The 19,063-nt window shown below is 33.4% G+C and overlaps 1 protein-coding gene and 1 pseudogene across 1 annotated transcript in view; both read right to left on the bottom strand.

The window, feature by feature from the left end:
- The window catches only part of ZNF804B (zinc finger protein 804B), a 447,541-nt gene that overhangs the window by 370,126 nt on the left and 58,352 nt on the right, over window positions 1-19,063 (bottom strand). The window lies entirely within an intron of this gene.
- LOC109437075 (small ribosomal subunit protein uS2B) lies at window positions 17,015-17,867 on the bottom strand (annotated as a pseudogene).

Genomic DNA, 19,063 nt, shown 5'->3' with positions numbered 1-19,063 from the left:
GTAGTTAGATCAGCACCTTCCCACACAGCCAATGGGGTATCATACTGATTAGTATGAACATAGTACATATATCACCATTCTTTTACATTTTTACTTTTTAACCTTTTACTTTTACTCTGTGTGTGCCTCCCCTTTTAAAGTGGATTTTCTATAGGCAGCATATAGTTGAGTCTTTATATTTTATCCAACCTGACAATGTCTGCCTTACATTTTTTAAATTTTCATTTAATGTGATTTGTTATATAATTGGGCATAAGTACACCATCTTGCTATTTTTTTTTTTCTATTTGTCTCAACTCTTTGTTCCCCTTTTCCTCTTTTTCTACATTTTGGTTTGAGAACTTTTTATAATTCTATTTTATCTCTTTAGCTATAATTCTTTGTGTTGTTTTTTCTTTACTGGTTGCTTTGATGTTTATAGAATACATCCTTAATTTAACACAGTCTACCCTCAAGTAGCTTGATACCACTTCACGTATAGTATGAGAATCATATAAGAGTATACATCCATTTCTCTTCTCCCAAACTTTATACTATTGTTTTTACACATTTCAATTCTATGTTATAAACTCTATGATCATTATTATTAGTGTTGTTTTAAACAATTATCTACAAAGAAGTTTAAATAAGAAAAAATGCTTTGCATTTACTCATAGTTAACATTCCAATGATTTTAATTCCTGTGCGTAGATCCAGATTTCTACCTGGTCATATTTTTCCATTCCTGTAGTGTGGGTCTGGTGGTGATGAATTATTTTAGTGTTTAATATCTGAAAAAGTCTTTATTTCACCTTTGTTTTTAAAAAATATTTTTACTAGGTGAAGAAGTCTAGGTTATGGTTTTATTTCAAAATATTTTAAAGCCGTTTGCTTCACTGTGTGTGGTGTTTTTTTGTTTGTTTGTTTGTTTTTTGTTTGTTTTAGTTAATTGTGCATTGTTTTCAAATAAAACTGCTGTGATTATTGTCTTTGTTCCTCTGTTGCATAATATGTATTTTTATTTTGGCTACTTTCAAGATTTTTTTTTCTTATCACTGGTTTTAAGCAACTTGATTATAATGTGCTTTGATATAGTTTTCTTCTTGTTTCTTTTGCTTGTTGAAGTTCTTGTATATGTGAATTCATGTATTCATCAAATTTAGAATATATTCAGGTATTATTTCTTGAAATACTTTTATTCCCCTGCCCTCCTCTCAGACACTTCAGTTATTCATATATTAGGGTACTTGAAGTGGTCCCACAACACATTAATGCTCTACTTACATTTTTTAGTCTTTTTTTCTCTGTTTCTTATTGGATATTTTCTATCCCTGTTTTCAAGTTCATTAATCTTTTCTATAAGTCTAATCTTCTATTAATGTTTGTGTGTTCTTCATCTCTAAAAGTTTAATTTGTATCATTCGTGATTGTAATTAGCATGTTCAAGTTTTCTTCTAAGTTTTTTGAACATATGGAATATAGTTATAATAAATGTTTAATGAAACTTTACTAATTCTGTGTCATTTCTGGGTTAGTTTTGATTTTTTTTCTTTATGTTTCTGCTTTTTTGCATGCCTTGTAATTTTTGTTTGGATGCCATTCATTATGAATTTTAGCTGACTAAGTACTGAATGTTTCATTCCTAAATATTCTTGATCCTTGTTCTGTTGAATTCCTTAAAACCAATTTCATCTTTTGGCGTCTTGCTTTTGAGCTTCTTTTGTCTTGGGTAAATTTTACACTAAGACAAGAAGATTCTGAATCCTCTCTCCAGGCACTCTCTCCTTAAGTCAGGTAACTGGCAAGCTCTACTTAGGTTCTTTTGCTGTGCCTAGAAAATTTTTCCAGGCAGTAAACTGGGACACTGATATGGCGGCAAATGGCTTGCCTTCCTCCTCCCAAACTCATAGGGATTTTCTGTCTTCATTATCTGATGTAAAATGTCTTGAGAGTTATTGCTCTAAATGTTTTGACTTTTTTTTTTTTTTTAGCTTGTTTCGGACAGGTAAATCTAGTCTTTTGTCTGAAGTGAAATCTCTTCCCTTGTTTTAATCATTTAATCAGTCTCAAACTTGGAAAAAATTTCTGCGTTGATTAATACTCAAGTATTTTGCTGATACATTTTTATTATATTTATAATGGAAGGCAGGGAGATGTCAGATTCTTTTCTGCAGGCAAGAATATGAGGGTGACTTAATTCCACAAATTTAAAATATCTTGCCTTGATTGCAATTATTTTAAAATACTTGCTAAAATTTAAATGGCTCTGAATAAGCACTAAAGATAAGCTTACATTTTCAAGAAATAATTTTTATTTTATAATGTTTCCTTGTCCTCACATCTGTTAATCAGTTTACTCACATCTTATTACCTATCCAGTGTTTATGATAAAAATATAAAATGCTAGATTGAGTCTACCTTTCTTATTTTCTTTAATATTTCATTACTTAAAAATAAAAGAATATATCAGATGTTTCCTTTTGAATAGACAACATTCTTCCTTCTGATCATTTTGATCTGAACTTTATTAGAATATTCTGTTCAATTTGAATCATAGTAAATGGAGTGAGATATGGAAAAACAAAATTGGAGAACATATAGAGGCAAAAGCAAAATAAATCACTGAAGACCTGGGAAATGTGCTTGATGAGGAACGTCTAAAAGATGAAGTGTACATATTCAAGAAAATTGAAAAGAAACTTAATAACATGTTTCATGTATACGAAGGAATATTTTATGAATGGCAGTGAGCAACTATTTTGTTTGTAAATTGAGGGCAGAACTTCAATAGTCTCCTAGCTGATCGCCCTGTCACAGGCCTAATTTTCTTCATGCTATGATCTAACACAGGGCTGGAAAAACAGTATTGTTCAAAGGCCATTTTCATTCATCTTCTCTTAGTCCTGAACTTCCAAGGACTCTAACTAACACACTGTACCAAATCTAAGTTTGCAACAACTAGCATCCAAAGCCCTCCATCAAATAATGTTATATTTTTCTATGTCATGGTTCAATACATCCCTTACTTGTAAGTCAAACATATCTATGGCATAATTCTTAATCTCTCTTGTCTCCAAGACTTTTTCCCATTTTTTACCCATCTACATGCCTTTTCCAATTCTTTCTGGAAATCACATCCATAATCTCTAAAATTAGACACAACTTGTTTAAAAAACACTTTTCATATTAAACATTATCTAAGCCTAAATCTAGTTTATCATTTCAGCTTTCACAGTTTTTTGTTTGTTTGTTTGTTTTCGTATTTCATTCCTGTAAATAGGACTCTTTACTGCACCTAGTTGTGGAGGTTGTTCCTTGCACAACACCGGGACACACTATGTGCACTGTTACCTATCTGTGCCACGCATACCCCAACAGTTGTAGGTGCCTGCATCTTTCCTTTTATCTTCATCACTGATAATACTCACACTATTTATTTACTTCTGAGTCTGATATTCAGAGCCATGTCCTCCCCCATAATATGGGCACTATCTGCCTTATCTCCTTTTATTTCTCCCTATCACCTCAGATTTCATGCTTTAGCCAAGGCTTTCTCAAGCTTGGCATTATTGACATTGTGGGCTAGGTAATTCTTTGTTGTGGAGGAAGTCCTGTTTGTATTATAGGATGTTTAGTAGTATCGCTGGCCTCTCTCCACTAGATGCTATAGCACCCCTCACCTTGTAAGAGCCAATAATGAACATCTCCAGCTATTGCCAAATATTCTTGTGGGGGCAAAATTACTCCTGAATGAGAATCACTGCTTTAGCCATACCAAATTAGTAATAATTCCCCAAACACTATGTGCTAATTTATGCATCTGTACCTCTGTCGGCATGATTTCTTCCCCCTTTATATTCTTCCTCTATGTGAAAAATTGAAGAACTTGCGTCCATACTTTAAAAAGAAACCAACAAAGAAACTAACAAAAAATTACCACAACTACCACAATAACAATCATAATAGTTTAGTTGCCACTGCCTTGAGGAAGGATAACTAGGTCCCTAGGCAGAGTTTATCTTTCTCTTCTCATGAGTATTCTCTATTATACGTGTAGATCATGTATATTTTCCTTTTGCAGCAATCGTTACCTTTCTAATTTATTTTATTCAAACCCATCTTACCTAATGGAATGCAGAGGCTATGATAATAATGTGAATCCAAACCTTCCCTGTAGCCTCATTCCAGGTATGTACGTACTAGATAGTTATTGAAGAAAACGTTTAATATTATCTTATCTGCTGATTCTCCTGAATAAACAACCTATACACATTATTCCAAGCTTATTAAAATATCTTACCATTTATTTTATACTTTTAGTAGCACTGGTGGTTTAACAATCAAACTTTAAAAATCAGTATCTATAAAAAAGAAATGGTTTAAAAATTACGCTTCAAATGTTAAATATATTTTTTTAAAAAAAAGGAAAATTTTATTGAAGGAAACTTTTTGTTTCTTAATATAACATTGGAAACAATTTTTGTTTAAATAAATATTTTGACAGGATCCTACCATAATTGAGAAAAATATTATACTCATAAGAATGAGACTGAATAATATGAAAACGGATAGAATTTTGCTGGAAAATTTTCTGTGCTTTACTTTTTCACATTACTTATACTATATGAATACCATTTTATTGTTTTCTAAAATATAAACCATTTTGCTAAATTTAATAAACTCTACTTTAGGCTAAAATCATCTTCAAGTATTCGTGTATATATTTATTAGTCCCACTTAAAGACGTATACCAATTTTTCTTTTTTATCATCCCAGCGAACAGAATCGGAAACTAAGGAGGAAATGAACCTCTGCCCTCATTCCTCCTTGTGCCTTGGGAAAAAAGTGTGAGTAGTTGAGCTCTAATCCCAGATCCTCCTGCCAGCACTTAATATCTGACAGTGCCAACCTTCAAGGCATCCAAACTTAGTGTGTAGTTAAATGCCTACTTGCATATTCTGACTATCATATCCCTGAAAACACTGAGGAAATGCCAGGTAACATTTGTGTTTTGGATCCTCTGATCCTTCACTCTTGGTTCCTCTTCTTCATAGGGGCACCATAACCTTTCAGAAAGCTTGTGACTTTCTAGTTTCTCCTTAGGATCCTTCTGTCATGTTTATTCTTTTTTGGTAGACAGTTATTTTTGCTCAGCTCCATATGCATATCTAATACCTAGTACTGACTCTGTGGGAGGTTTTATGAATATTAATATAAAATGCCTCAGCTGCAGTATATCATACTCCAAAGGAGGCTAATTGGGGAATTTAGAACAATAGGGGACTTTCTGGACTTCAAGAACTGTGGATATGATTAAGTTAATGTCATAAATAGTTAAATTAAAATGTTCAACTAAGAGCAATGTTATGCCAGTGTCAGCATATCTTTGACCAATGGTACCTTTCTGCACTGAAGTTGGTGATATTCCAAAGTGAGAGACTGAAATCAGATGTCACACCACCATATCAATTACCTCTCTATTTTTCCCCTCTTTGCTTCTCTTTACCTCTTTTCTAGTGTTACAGAGGCTTACAATGTTTTTTTATTCATGCATTAAGCAAATATTGATTGCTTACAAGATTCTAGGAAGTGACTCACAGAGATGAAAAAGACATTGTACCTGACCCTGAGGGCCTCTCAGTTTAGAGAAAAGCAATTACACCAATAGAAGAATTGAATACTAAGTTCTGTATTAAGAAGACAGCAGAGAGGTTCAGGGAAGGCTTTAGAGATGGGAAGACTTGTATACAGATTTTGAAGGATAATTAAGAGTTTTCATGGCAGATAAGGAGGAAAAATCCCAAGAGGGGGGAAAAAAAAAGGAAAAGAACGACTGAACAGAAGTCAATGACTTGAAATAACCAGTCCCATTTAGGAAATGATAAAAACATTTTATGGATCACGCCTGCGAGTTACACTAACAAACATTACATGGCTGCCTATTGCCTCTCATCTTGAAAGAGCTGCAGTGATCAAGATCACCAGCTTCCTTCTTGGGGACAATGACCTCTGATGATTCTCAGGCCCCCCGCAGTATGTTCTAAAATCTACATGGGGAGAGGTGGCACTTTTTTGTGTAGTGTATATTGTTATTTGTGTGTGTGCTTTTACTCATCTTGTTTCTACTAGTCAACCTCTTAAATACAATTTTACATAGAATCAGAAGTCCAATATAAAACAGATGAAGATGGAGGTGATCTGATCTGGCTGGGGAAAGAACCATTTGCTAAATGATTTTCCAATGAACAACCACCTCCCTCATTAAAGCATCAATATCTCCCCTTGTAAGTTTCCCAGAAGTAAACCCTGCTCTGCCTACTTGGTGGAATTAGGGGGGAAAAAAGGAGAAAACTAGGCTCTTTCAAAAATTAAACCTAAAGAAAAATAATTTCTATGATGGTTTTGCTTTATTGAGGGAACTTCCAGCTTGTAAACCACCAACATGAGCAGTTTCATATCTTTTAGAAGTCTATTCAAAATTGTATATGGTCAAAAACAATCGAGGGTTAACTCCCATGCCACCTATTACAAATCTCACAAATATGTGTCAAGCTAGGAAAAATATAAAACAGAATGAATATGGTGTGACTTGGAGGGATTAGCATGAGACTCAAAATTAAAAATGTATAGCTTCCAGTTGCATTTTCCGCAGCAAGATCCAGATGGGGAAGGGAAAAAGGCACCATCTATCATGGAGGATCTAAGCTGCCACCACTTGAATCCACAGATCACTCTTAGCAAAATGAACAGTGGGACAATCAGACTTTGTGCACATCTAAATTGAATGTAATGGGTCTACAGCATCACTTATGAGGAATTCTAGCCAAGAATCTTTAACCTGATTTGAACCAAGCTACTAAATCTAATTTCTTGTTTATCAAAGGAGTAGAGGAACACGTTAGATGACACTATGAGATGAATCAGAGGAAGCAACTAGACAAATAGTGGGAAGGTAGGAAAGGAGGGGTGCTGGGACTAAAGAAATCAAAGAAACGTGCCAACTAAAAGCATTGCCTTACCTTAATCGGCTCATTAGTTTAAATAAATATTTTAAACATTTCTGATTAATTGGTGAAATTTAAAAATGCAGTGGATATTAAGTTATATTAAGGAACTTTTATTAATTTTGTTGGCTGCAATAATGATACTGTCTGGTATTGTAATGGTAGAAAATGTCTCATTTTAGAGTTGATACAAAAGCACTTAGGTATGAGATGTCTTATCTGCAATGTACTGTAAAATTATTTAGCAAAATATGAAAAAATGCAAATGTGGCAAAATGTTAACATTTGTTAAATTGAGGTAATAGGTGTATGGGAGTCATTTTATAATCTACATTTTTCCATATATTTCAAGGTTTTTATAAAAAACTAGAAGTTTTTTAATTGATGCATTTATAATTGTGATATTATCTTATGCTAACTTGTATTGTTTAACAGTGTTTTTTTTTTTTTTTTGCTTTTTTATCCCTAAATGGCATTAATAGGAATCTTCTTTTTATATAAAAATATTTCTAAAATAGCCAAAATAATATATCACTCTATTGTGATTTAGAGGTAAGATACCATGAGTTTGACATTGACTTCATTTATTTATTCATTTATTCGTTTATTCTCCTTATTCAAGAAATGATTTGTGGTAGCATTACAAAACAACCATACTCCCAAAATCACTAAATTTATTTTGATGTCCCTTAAATCTACTTGCTCAAGTTACTAAAACCATCTGAGTTTCAATTTTGTCATCTATGAGAATATTAATAAATTTGTCATTAGATGAGGAATAAATGAGCTAAAAGTATAAAGTGTTAGAATTCAATGATAAGTAAGTGAATGATGGAGTTATATCAATAGTGGTGTCATTGACACCAATAATATAATTATAACAGGTCCCCTACTAGATTATTTCCCCAAATATTTTTTCTGCCTCAGAGCATTCCCCATCTTCTCTTTAAACAATCCTATTGAAGAATTACAACAAACTTTATTGCATATGCTAGATTAGTTATTTCTTAAAAAGTAGAACAAAAATCCTAATATCGTCTCATAATTTAAAAATTATAGAAATTATGAATATGGATACATTTCAATGAAAGATTTTTTTTCTGTATTGTGGAATCACTAAGATTATTTATGTTGATGAGTATGTAAAATAAATATTTGGAAATACCCAAAAGTTTTCATTACCAATGTACAAAAATTGCAGTACATTTTAAAAGGGTACCAGATGAATTTCCCAACAAACTTTGGTTAGAAATGAGATAATTGGTGCACAGCAGTGCAATTATTTCTTATATGTGTTCTTTTGAAATAACAGTGCCCAAGGAGTCTCTGGACTATACTTTCTAAGTAAAATGGCATGCTGTTAAAAAGTCTCAGGGTCCAGGAACATTTGATTTCAAAAACAGACTCCCTAATTAAATAGATTATATGTAGGGAGATCAAGTAGCAACATTTCTTAATTGATTTCTAACAATTCTATAACTATAGTGCTACCATTTGTGCAGCTGTAATTAAAGGCCCAGTATTTCAATTTCCACTCTTCATCTCCTGACCTGCTGCAGGCGGGAGCCCACAAAGCAAGGTTTTATTAATAATGGATTTGAGACATAACTGTGATAGAATTTATGTTCCCCCAACAGAGTTGGCAGTGTTCCATTTCATGGGAGAACTGGTTTCTATAATCTCACTTCCCAACAAATGACAATAGCTGAAGCAAAATGAATGGGAGCTAATCAAATGGAACCAACTTACTTGGCTGGTTCAATTCATTTGTACAATTGATCAGGACACCACAAAATAATTAGTCTTGCTATTCTCAGGTCATTATGACAAACTTATGGAAAATTAGACAGAGAAAAACTCCAAATTTGTGTTTGATTTGCCTCCTATTAAAAAATATTAAAATTCAGATGGATTTGGAATAGGATATGACTATTCTACCCAAATATTTGTATTATATCACTTAATGGAGAAGTACATTATTCATATTGTATAGTCTAATCAGAATGCAGAGCATGGCTGAAAATATGACATCTTTGTCAATGAACTATCCAGAGTAATAAAATAATCATATATGAGTATATCAGCTAGACACACATAGTTGGCAATCAATAAATATTCTAATAACTTGAGTGTTGAGGATCTTTTCTTAAAAATCACTACCATTTTTACTCACCCCCTCCACGTTCATGTTTTTGTCATTACCTTTAACTTTGTGTGTGTGTGTGTATGTGTGTGTACCTTAACTTACTGCTGTAATTACACATGATCTCCTTACTTTTGCCTTTTAACCTTTGCACTAGCTTTAGTGTTGGTTAATCTGCTGCTTTTATTGCATGCTTGCCTTTGTCAGTGAGAATTTTATTTTTCTTTCTGATATTTTCTTATTCATATTCTTTAATTTGTTTTCTTCGTTTTAAAGAAGTCCTTTTAACATGCCTTATAATACTGGTTTGGTGGTGATGAACTCCTTCAGCTGTTTCCTGTCTGGGATAACAATACTAATTCTTGGCTCCCCCTCTGACCAATCCAGTGACTTTTCAGCTAATTTATTCAGGTCAGTTTCATTTCAGTTTAAAACTATCCAAGGGAAGATAATTTAATTTGATGGAAATGAGTTAATGCCCATCAAATAGAACTGAGTTAAATATTTTAGAAATCCTGGTTACTGAGTCTGACCAATTCTGACATATGATTACTAATATTCCCATTTCTAAGGAAATTATAAGGATTAACATTTTCAAAACTAACAAGATTATGTGTTGTCACTTTGAAAATGAATAAAATACAAGGCATTATTATTTTATAAATACTTGTAAAAACAAAACTGTATATTATAACTCTTCCATAAAAAGTCCCAATTAGAATATATTTATCCAGATGGGGAATATTTATTAGCAGAGAATCCAATAATAAGAAAGAATAAGCTACCAAACAAGCAAATCACCTTAATGACAATGATCATTAAGAAGGAAAGACTTTAGATGAATAGTTGATCGCTGAGTTGAGAGTCAAAGCATAGCTTTGCCAAGAATGGGGCTTAAAAACACCCCTGTGTCTGTGGAAGGCTGCAGAGATGCTGGTTCTGTGCCAGAATTTAGTTCTAGCCTGAAGTAATTTTTTCTGTAAAGTATGTCTCCTATATGGATATCAATTTGTACTACACTTCTCTATGGGATCATCTAAAATGTTGTGGCATTCACCAAGAAGGAGCCAACGCAGGAACCAGCACTTACAAAAATCTTGAGGACAAATGGCGTCTTTGGAAACTCTCATCTGATGGAAAGTGGTTATGTCCCAAGTAACCAAACTAAAAATAGTTTCAGTTTAAGAAGATATATGTTGAATGCTTATTATATGCCATGTGCTACGCATAGTTTCATATAATCCCCTTGACTATCCTATAAAGTAGAGATTGATAAGACTATTTTTTTTTATTTTCAGATGAAGAAATGAGGTGTGCAAGGTATGAAGAAAACCCCCTGCCCCAGGTTAAGCTGCTAATGTGGCTGCTGAATGATTCAAGTCCCACTTTAGAGTACTCCAAAGGCTGTTCTCGACACTCCTATCTCAACTCTTGCAGAATCATACCAAGGTGGCCCAAATGCTCTGAATCTATTAGGTTGGTGCAAAAGTAATTGCAGTTTAAAAGGTTGAATATCATTGCAAAAACCACAATTACCTCTGCACCAACCTAATAATATTGTGAATAGCCTTACTGATGGATCTAAATATGTCAGTTTTACTCCTTGAGGCTAAGAAGGGTAGACATGACAGTGGCTTTCAGGGAATAAGATGGTCAGCCTGGCTTCATATCTCTGATCTGCCATTCGCTAACTGTGCAACCTTGAGCTTGTTACTCAGTTGTCTGAAAAACAGTTTCCCTCCTATGTGAATTCAGTTTAATAGAACCAAAGTCATAGTACTGCTGTACAGATTAAACAAAAAAAGGTAAATAAAGCACTTAGCACAGTACCTGATATTAAAGTGTGGAACAGCTCAGCATCTTCTAAGGGTGTCAAATGTAAGAGATCCTATTACTAACACTGATTATAAAATTGATGCTAGGAACCCAGATTTTTCTATAAAGCTCCTTAAATAACCGACAAACATAAACTGTTCCCAATCCCGGAAAAAAAAAAAAAAAAATGGTGATAAGCCATGCCTACATTAATCTATCTGCTCCACTTTATTTATTTATTTCGTTAAGGCTAAAAAGAAAGTTGAGAGTTGCAATGACTACTTTAAAACCACCCAACTATCAGACACTGAAGATGGAAGACACAGTTAAGTGAACATTTGAACTGAGGTGATGCAAGGTCTAATTACGCTTAAGGAACTTAAGGAGTGCAAGATCTGGTTCTATTTATAATACTTTTAGCTCTAATTAAGTAAATTAAGTTAGTAACTGTCTAGCACTATTTGGTTATTCTAACAAAAAGAGCTAATATATATTAACAACTTACCACAAGTTTCTTATGAGTTAACTTTCATTATCGTCTCAGCTTTATAGACTTGAAAAAAGACACCTAGAGTTTCAATGGCTTGCCCAAGGGCCTACAACGTCAGAACCAAGGAAATTTGAGTCCCCATCTTACTACTATATGTATTGGCTCTCTAAGGTGGGAGTGGCTGAAAATATAAAATGAAAGACATTAAATATATTAACATCTCCTTAATAGTATAGGTAACCAATTCCTATCTCAAACTTAAAAAATAAACATACACTTTTTATTTTTTTAGAAAATTACTTTCAATGCCCTTCCAAAAAAATATAAAACTAATATTGAAAAAAACACTGACAAGGGAACCCTATATTTCATAATTCAAAAACTATATTTGCCTTTGTCTTTAACCCTATTTTTCAGAGTCCTTCCTCTCATCACCACACTTTATTGTGAAAAATTTCATATATATACATAGAAAAGTATATTGAAATGGTAGTACAACAAGCAACCACACATTCTCCATCTAGATTCATTAATGGTAGCATTTGGCCATATATACTTTCTCTTTCTTTACACACACACACACACACACACACACACACACACACACACACACAGATGTGCTGGTTGAGTTGGTGTTTTATTTTGTCTTTGTTTGATTTACTCTACCATTTGAAAAAGTTGTAGACATCATGGTATTTCAGTTCTATTAGTTTGTTGCAAAAGTAATTGTGGTTTAAAAAGTTAAAAATAATTGCAAAAACCGCAATACATTTGCACCAACCTAATACATACTCCCTCATAAATCCCTTAAGAATAAGGAACCCATTTGGTGCTTCGTTGACAAATATTATTAATTTAATTTTCTGCATCTTAGTTGATAAGTGAGTCTAAATCAAAAGATACCCAAAGCGTGTAAATCTTAACTAATTCAGAATTTGCATATGAATAGAATGACCCTTGCCTGCAATTGCTAGACAAAGTATCTGTGAGTCTTTAGGAAGTCCTCCTGTCACAGTTAAGTGCTATCATCATTCTTAAATAAAAAAGATGTGCAAATCACAGGGTTGCTACACGCTGAATTCAAGTAGAGCTCAAGGCTCTAACGTGATTTACCATCATTTTTACAATTATGTCTGGTATCCATGGTGCGCTTCCTCAGCATTTCAGCTTCTGTGTGTGGAAAAGAACACACACTACTCCCTCTACTTTGTTTAATTTCAACATATTAGTCTTAAAACTCTAATAAACAATTAGCATTGTTTAAACATTAAACAATCACTCTTCCTCAATGTTCACTCACGACTTAAAAAAAAATAAAATCTTGTGAATTAGACCAAATTATTGCCAACATTTGTAAGCTGATTACAATCTTAGTAAAACAACATAGATATTTGATTTAAAATATTTCTAATAAAAATTATTTTAAATACAAAAGCCGTTGTAAGATTTAGACAAGACGTAGCACAGAAATGCAGAAATGATGTTTCATAGTGTAGACTATGAGCCATGCTTCCTATGTCCAAATTCTGACATTTCACACTCAATAGCTGTGTGACTTTAGGGAAATCGTGCCCCATTTTCTACATCTATAAAATGAAATCATTATAACATTTATTTTATTGTCCTATAATGAAAATTAAATAAGCCGAGAGTATATTCACAGAGCTTTAATAACACAAGGATACAGCAAGTGTTTGAAAAATGTTAGCTATATCTGTAATATCATAATGATTAGAGAAACAGTTCTCCAACTTTCTGGTCACTGAGTCCCTTTATTAAGAATTCTAAAGAGATTTCATTTAAATTGGTTATATTTATAATTACCATGTAAGAAATTAAAATTGAAAAAAATTAAACATAAATGATGTTTATATTTATATAACTAATAATACACGTATTATATTTTAAAGTAAATAATATAGTTTAGTAGAAAATAACTATATTTTCTCCCAAGAAATTAATTAAAACAGTGGTGTTATTTTACATTTTTTCACATCCTTTTAATGTCTGGCTTCACAGAAGACAGGTAAAATAGATTCCCATATTTCCTCTGAATTCAGTCTGCTGCAATATATTCTTTTGGTTGAAGTATTTGAAGAAAATCCAAACTCACACAGATATATAGTTAGAAGCAAGAAGAGTATTTTAATAGACTTTGCAGAAAACTGGATATTCTTCTTGATACTACACCAAAACTCAACAAGTGATAGTTTATTAAAGCTTCATTGCAATATGCAATCTGGAACCAAATCAATGAAGTGCTATACTCTGTTACATTAAGTGGTCTATTTTGCACTTTAAATGGTCTTTTTTGCATGATTTGCTACCATTGATTAGCTGAACAATGTCGGTTCACTGAGTTATGCAGTTATTTCAAATATTAACATATTTTGTTAAACAAAATAAAAATATATTTGTGAATATCACCACCATCTTTATTAGAAAAGTCTACAAGGAGTGGAAAACTCTTATGCTCACAGTGGCTGTCACAAGTTTTCCAAAATTCTACTTTTTTTCTTGAAAGCTTGAATTTTATCAATGGCAACTAATACTATCAGTTGACATCCTTTGAAATGACAAAATGACTTCTTTCTTTTTTAAGTAAATATTTTCCAAATAACCAATTATTTAAAAAAAACAGTTTGTCAGTTAATCTTTCAAGTAAAAATTGTGTTCCATGAAAAGAAGGGGTTTGTTCAATTCTCAACTCAAAAGGACAAGTGTTTATTCTTGAGACAGCCATATTTCAGTAGGCAGCAGAAATGCTTTTTGTGTACTTGTCATTTTGTCACAGAAAATATTAAACAGACATGTGCTCTCTTACTTTTGAATAAAATGAACTAATAGACACAGGTTTTATTCCACCCCTGAAAGGACCAAAAAAAAAAAAAAAATATATATATATATATATATATATATATATATATCTATATATATCTGAAATATATGAATCAAGAGTTTTTTAAAACACTGGATGTCAGCCAACAGAGAGCACTGACGCCTGACCAACAGGAAACAAATGAAGCCAACCCTAAAAGGGCCATAATTCATTCCTTCAAGAGAGTTTCTATGTCATGACACAAAGAGAGGGAATGAGGAAGGGCTGATGGGCTCCCTGAGTTGAGGAGACTGAGAATCCAAGTAGCTAACAAAGTGTTCACAGCCCTGCAAATCTTCACAGGGTCTCCTTCCAGAGTTCAGTAGGGAACTGATCAGCAATTTATGTATTTTTATTTGTTTATGTATTTATTCATTCTTTCATGTTATTGTATTATTATTTCTAGTCTTATACCCTCTGGAGGGATATTATTTTAACTATTTATTTTGGAAACTACTTAGAGTAAAAATAATTCCAGCCACTTCAAAAATAGAAAGAATTCTACCTCAGGTTAAATGTCATGGCTGGTTCTGTTGTAAGGACCAAGTGTTTCTTTGCATAACTTAGATGATTTGATTTGCTGCATGATAAGACAAATCCAATCCTTTTACATCATTTCCAGAAAAGATATTATGCACTTTTTTTAAAATTTTATTAGTTTCAGGTGCACAAGACAAAGCAATACTTAGACGTTTATCATTTATATCCCTCACATTGTGTGAATCCCCCACCCCCCATCCACTATCCCTCTGACATCGCACAGAGCCATTACATTTCCACTGTCTCTATTCTTAATGCTGTACTCCACTTCCTGTAACCATACATATATATATACATATATATATATGTGTATATATATATATAAAATTATAGTTGGCATTTATTATTGTTCAGCTTCAGGTGTACAGTGCAGAGATCAGGCATCTATATCACCCCTGAGGTGGTCTCCCAAATGGGACATGTGTCCATCGGATACCCTACAAAATCTTTACATTGTTGATCACATTCCCCAAATTAATTTTCAAAACCCCGTGGCCATCTTGTGGTTACCAACTATTATCTAGACCCTTCACCTTCCCCCTTATCCCCACTCCCCCACCCATCTAGAAACGCTCAGTTTTTCCTCTATGTCTCCAAAACTGTTTCTGATTAGTTCATTCACTTATTCTTTTCTTTAGATTCTGCATATAAGTGAGATCATATGGTATTTGTCTTTCTCTGTCTGACTTATTTCACTTATTTTTAAATGGTCAGTATTATGTAAGTCATCATCCTTGTATAGTCACCTATACAAATCATATTATACTTAAAATCTTCTGTTGGCTTTACCTATAATTTAAAATCATTAGAGTGTTCATTGAACAATTTTTATCTACTAGAAAAGAAAGGTTCAAATCTGACCCAGTAATTCTTCTCTTTGTAGTAGTTAGCTAAATTATCATCCTGAAACACAATGCTAATTAGTTAATGTGTATGGCCACTGGAGTTGATCAACTGATGGACAATCTTTCTACCTAATTATCATGTGCTGGAATTATTGGTGAATAGGCACCTGCTATAATGTCCGCTCTTGCAGAGTTCTTGGCAGAATTCCCACTTATACAGAGAATATTTGGCTCACTCAAAATTAGTCCTCTTCACTCTTTCTTATAGATTCTGATTAGACACAGAAGAACATATATATACTCTGCATGTGGGGGAAAGAATAAACTCAAAAATTTATATTTGCTTCCTCTTTTAGGCATATGCTACCATCTTGCTTATCAGTAACAACCATACATATACAGTTAGTCCTCACTTAACATTAATAGGTTCTGTGACTTTAAGGAAACGATGTATAGAAAAACCAATTTTACCACAGGCTAACTGATATAAACAAGAGTGAATTCCTACAGCATATCATTAATGTTATAACAAAATGACATTGAATGAAATGATGTTATTTGAGGACCTGCTGATATATACTTATATATACTTAAACATTGAAGCAAAGATATATGTATATGTATAATACATGTATACATGTATTCTTTTCCACTTATTAACATCAATAAAACTAACCATCTACTATCAAGGTTACCCTTTTTAGGGGCATTACAACTACTCCATTGCACATTTTATTTTCACTTTTTCTTTGAGTTTCATTTTGAACTCATGGCCATTTATACACTTAAATTATTTCAATTACATACAATTTCAAGCTTACATTTTTGTCTCTTAGCCGGTGAGAGCCTCCTTCAGCTCGGTTATTTGTCCACTTAATAATAGTCCTGGTATTTTTTAAAAGCTTTCTTGCTTTGGGATAGTAATGGAAAGTTTTATCTCTCTCCTAGAATAGAATCAAATCTTCTAAGTAGCTCTGGTTCTCATTTCTGTAACTAGGATTAAAAATAAAAATCTTGGCATACGGGGGCTCATACGTAAGAGTACTGGTAATATGAAGATGTAGCTGCTTATCATCTCTGATTTTAAAGTAACATAAAGATCAATTGATTAAAACAAATGAGTACTGTAGTTCTGTTCAGGAGTGAGAGTACAGCAAAACCAGGGGTGTCTTCTATAGGTCCATTATTTCCATGTGTTTTGTTTTGTTTTGTTTCTTGTTTTTTGTTTTTAGAAACATTATTTTCTGTCAACATGATTTCCCTTTTCTGTTTAAGATTTTGTGGAAGAAGAGTGTAAGGCCACTCAGTGGCTATTCCTCCCTACTCAGTGGCCTGAGCAGTGGGGGCTGTAGACCAGTTTTCAGGGGCTGGCTGGGCCCGCCGGTCTTCAGCAGGGAACTGCTGGATGGACACAAGGGCGCCTGCACCCCTTCAGACCGGGCTGGGACCTTAGGTTGAGCAGCAAGGAACTTGGGAGCTGGAGCAGCCCATTTGCCCTGAAATTCCTCCTTAGTGACATTGCTTAGTCACAGCAACAGCCCGCTCTTCTTTTTCAAACTCTTCAAGGTGTCTATAGAAGGAGAGATCAGGCCTGACTTCCCATGGGTGTTCAAGGGAGACGGCACCATACATGCGCAGAACATCCCGGGCCAGCTTTTAACCCTCAGACCTACTGAATGAGTTCTCGTTGCAGTACGGGATTGCCATGTCCACATAGTACAGAGGAAAGTCTATCTTACGCAGAGCAATGGTAAGCAGGTTATATAGGAGCCTCTGTGAGGGGCTGGTGGTCAGCCCTGGGATCAGTAAGGACGGGAAGACATAGCTCCCAGAAGTCTGCCTGGATCTGGTTAGTGGAGGTTTCAGGAGTGTTGCAGCCAGCAATAGGAGTAGCTCTAGTGGCAGCAGCAAAAACTTCAGCATGACTTGCTGGTCGGTATTCCTGGAAGATATGACACTGACCTCAACCAGGTTTCAATGGCACGAGATGCCAGCAGAAGCTTTTCCCAGGTTCTCTTCAGATTTATGATATAGATGCCATTACTTTTCCTTTTGTAGATGACTGTTCTAATTGGAAGTCAAGATTGGTGCCAGATAAATGGGTTCCTGCCAAAAGGAATATAAAGACATCCTTCTCCTTTTTTTACAGGACATCAAGTGCTCTGGATATCATGAAAGTTTCTCTTTCAGTTACTACGGGGAACCCAGAACACCATCATATGGACCTCTCTCTCGGTAGTGTGGTGTACAAAATGATGCTGCTGAACTCCATTTAGAGCTGGTGCATTTCATAGATATTAAAATTTTATCATATACTATCCTAAGACATTTTATCATGCCTTTTATTAGTAATTTATTGTTTGTATTTATTTCCCAAGTAGTACATTTCTAGTAACCAAGGTATAAGGCACTAAGAGACTGAACAAGGAAAAAGAACTTGTTTGGTAAACAGAACATCTATGTAACATACATACAGACATGACTCAAGTTATAAGGGCATGGTCATTTGGTAGTTATAAGGTGGTGTTCTGCCTATCTCAGGAGGTAATTTAAGACTATTTAAATGTATATTCTTCATCAATTTTCAGTGTATTAATTCTTAAAAAGAAATATTTATTTTCCACATAGAACTGTCACTTACTTTCAAGGTATCTTTAATTTGCATAAGTAATTCAAACCACACATAATTTACGCTGAATAATTTATAACACAGATCAGAAGTTAAAATTTTATACTAACATTCTTTCTTTATAATTATTAAATTATATTTTGATCTGTATCAAGATTCTTAAAGGTTCTCTAATCAATAAGTTTATAAAAAATACTGTGTGATGTATCCTTCCCTTGGAGACTAACAATATATATCATGCACTAGATAGAATATTAAAGCTCCTAAAAACTAGAAGTAAAATATGATTTAATTTTGTTTAAACAAATGTTTCCCAAATCTATTTGAACACAATGCCCATTTTGAGCAATAGATGTTTGCAGATCTAGTGTTCACAGAATATAATTTTTAAAATATTAATCTATATAATTTTCAAACTTACTTTCTGTTTTGCTGCTTATTTTTCAACATGACATCTGGTAGGATTAATGGGGACAAATGTTTTATCTTGGAAACAGATTCACTTTTATAATTTAGTACCCAAATATTTCTTTCTGCTAGAAAATTCTCCATACAAAATCTTCCAACTAATGAGTCAGGTACATATAGTGCCTTATTTTTAGTATTGTTCCTGTGCCAATAAGTCTGCATAAATTTTCCAGGATCCTTTCCGGCTATAATATTATATACGTAAAATATATTCATCATTCTCCCTTTAAAAAAATTCCTCATTGCCTAAGTCTTTCTACCCCATGAAATTA

Source organism: Rhinolophus sinicus, linkage group LG09 (assembly GCF_036562045.2).
Source record: "Rhinolophus sinicus isolate RSC01 linkage group LG09, ASM3656204v1, whole genome shotgun sequence".
NCBI classification, from domain to species: Eukaryota; Metazoa; Chordata; class Mammalia; order Chiroptera; family Rhinolophidae; genus Rhinolophus; species Rhinolophus sinicus.
The sequence above is the reverse complement of the archived record's forward strand: the minus strand, read 5'-3'. Positions and strand labels throughout refer to the sequence as shown.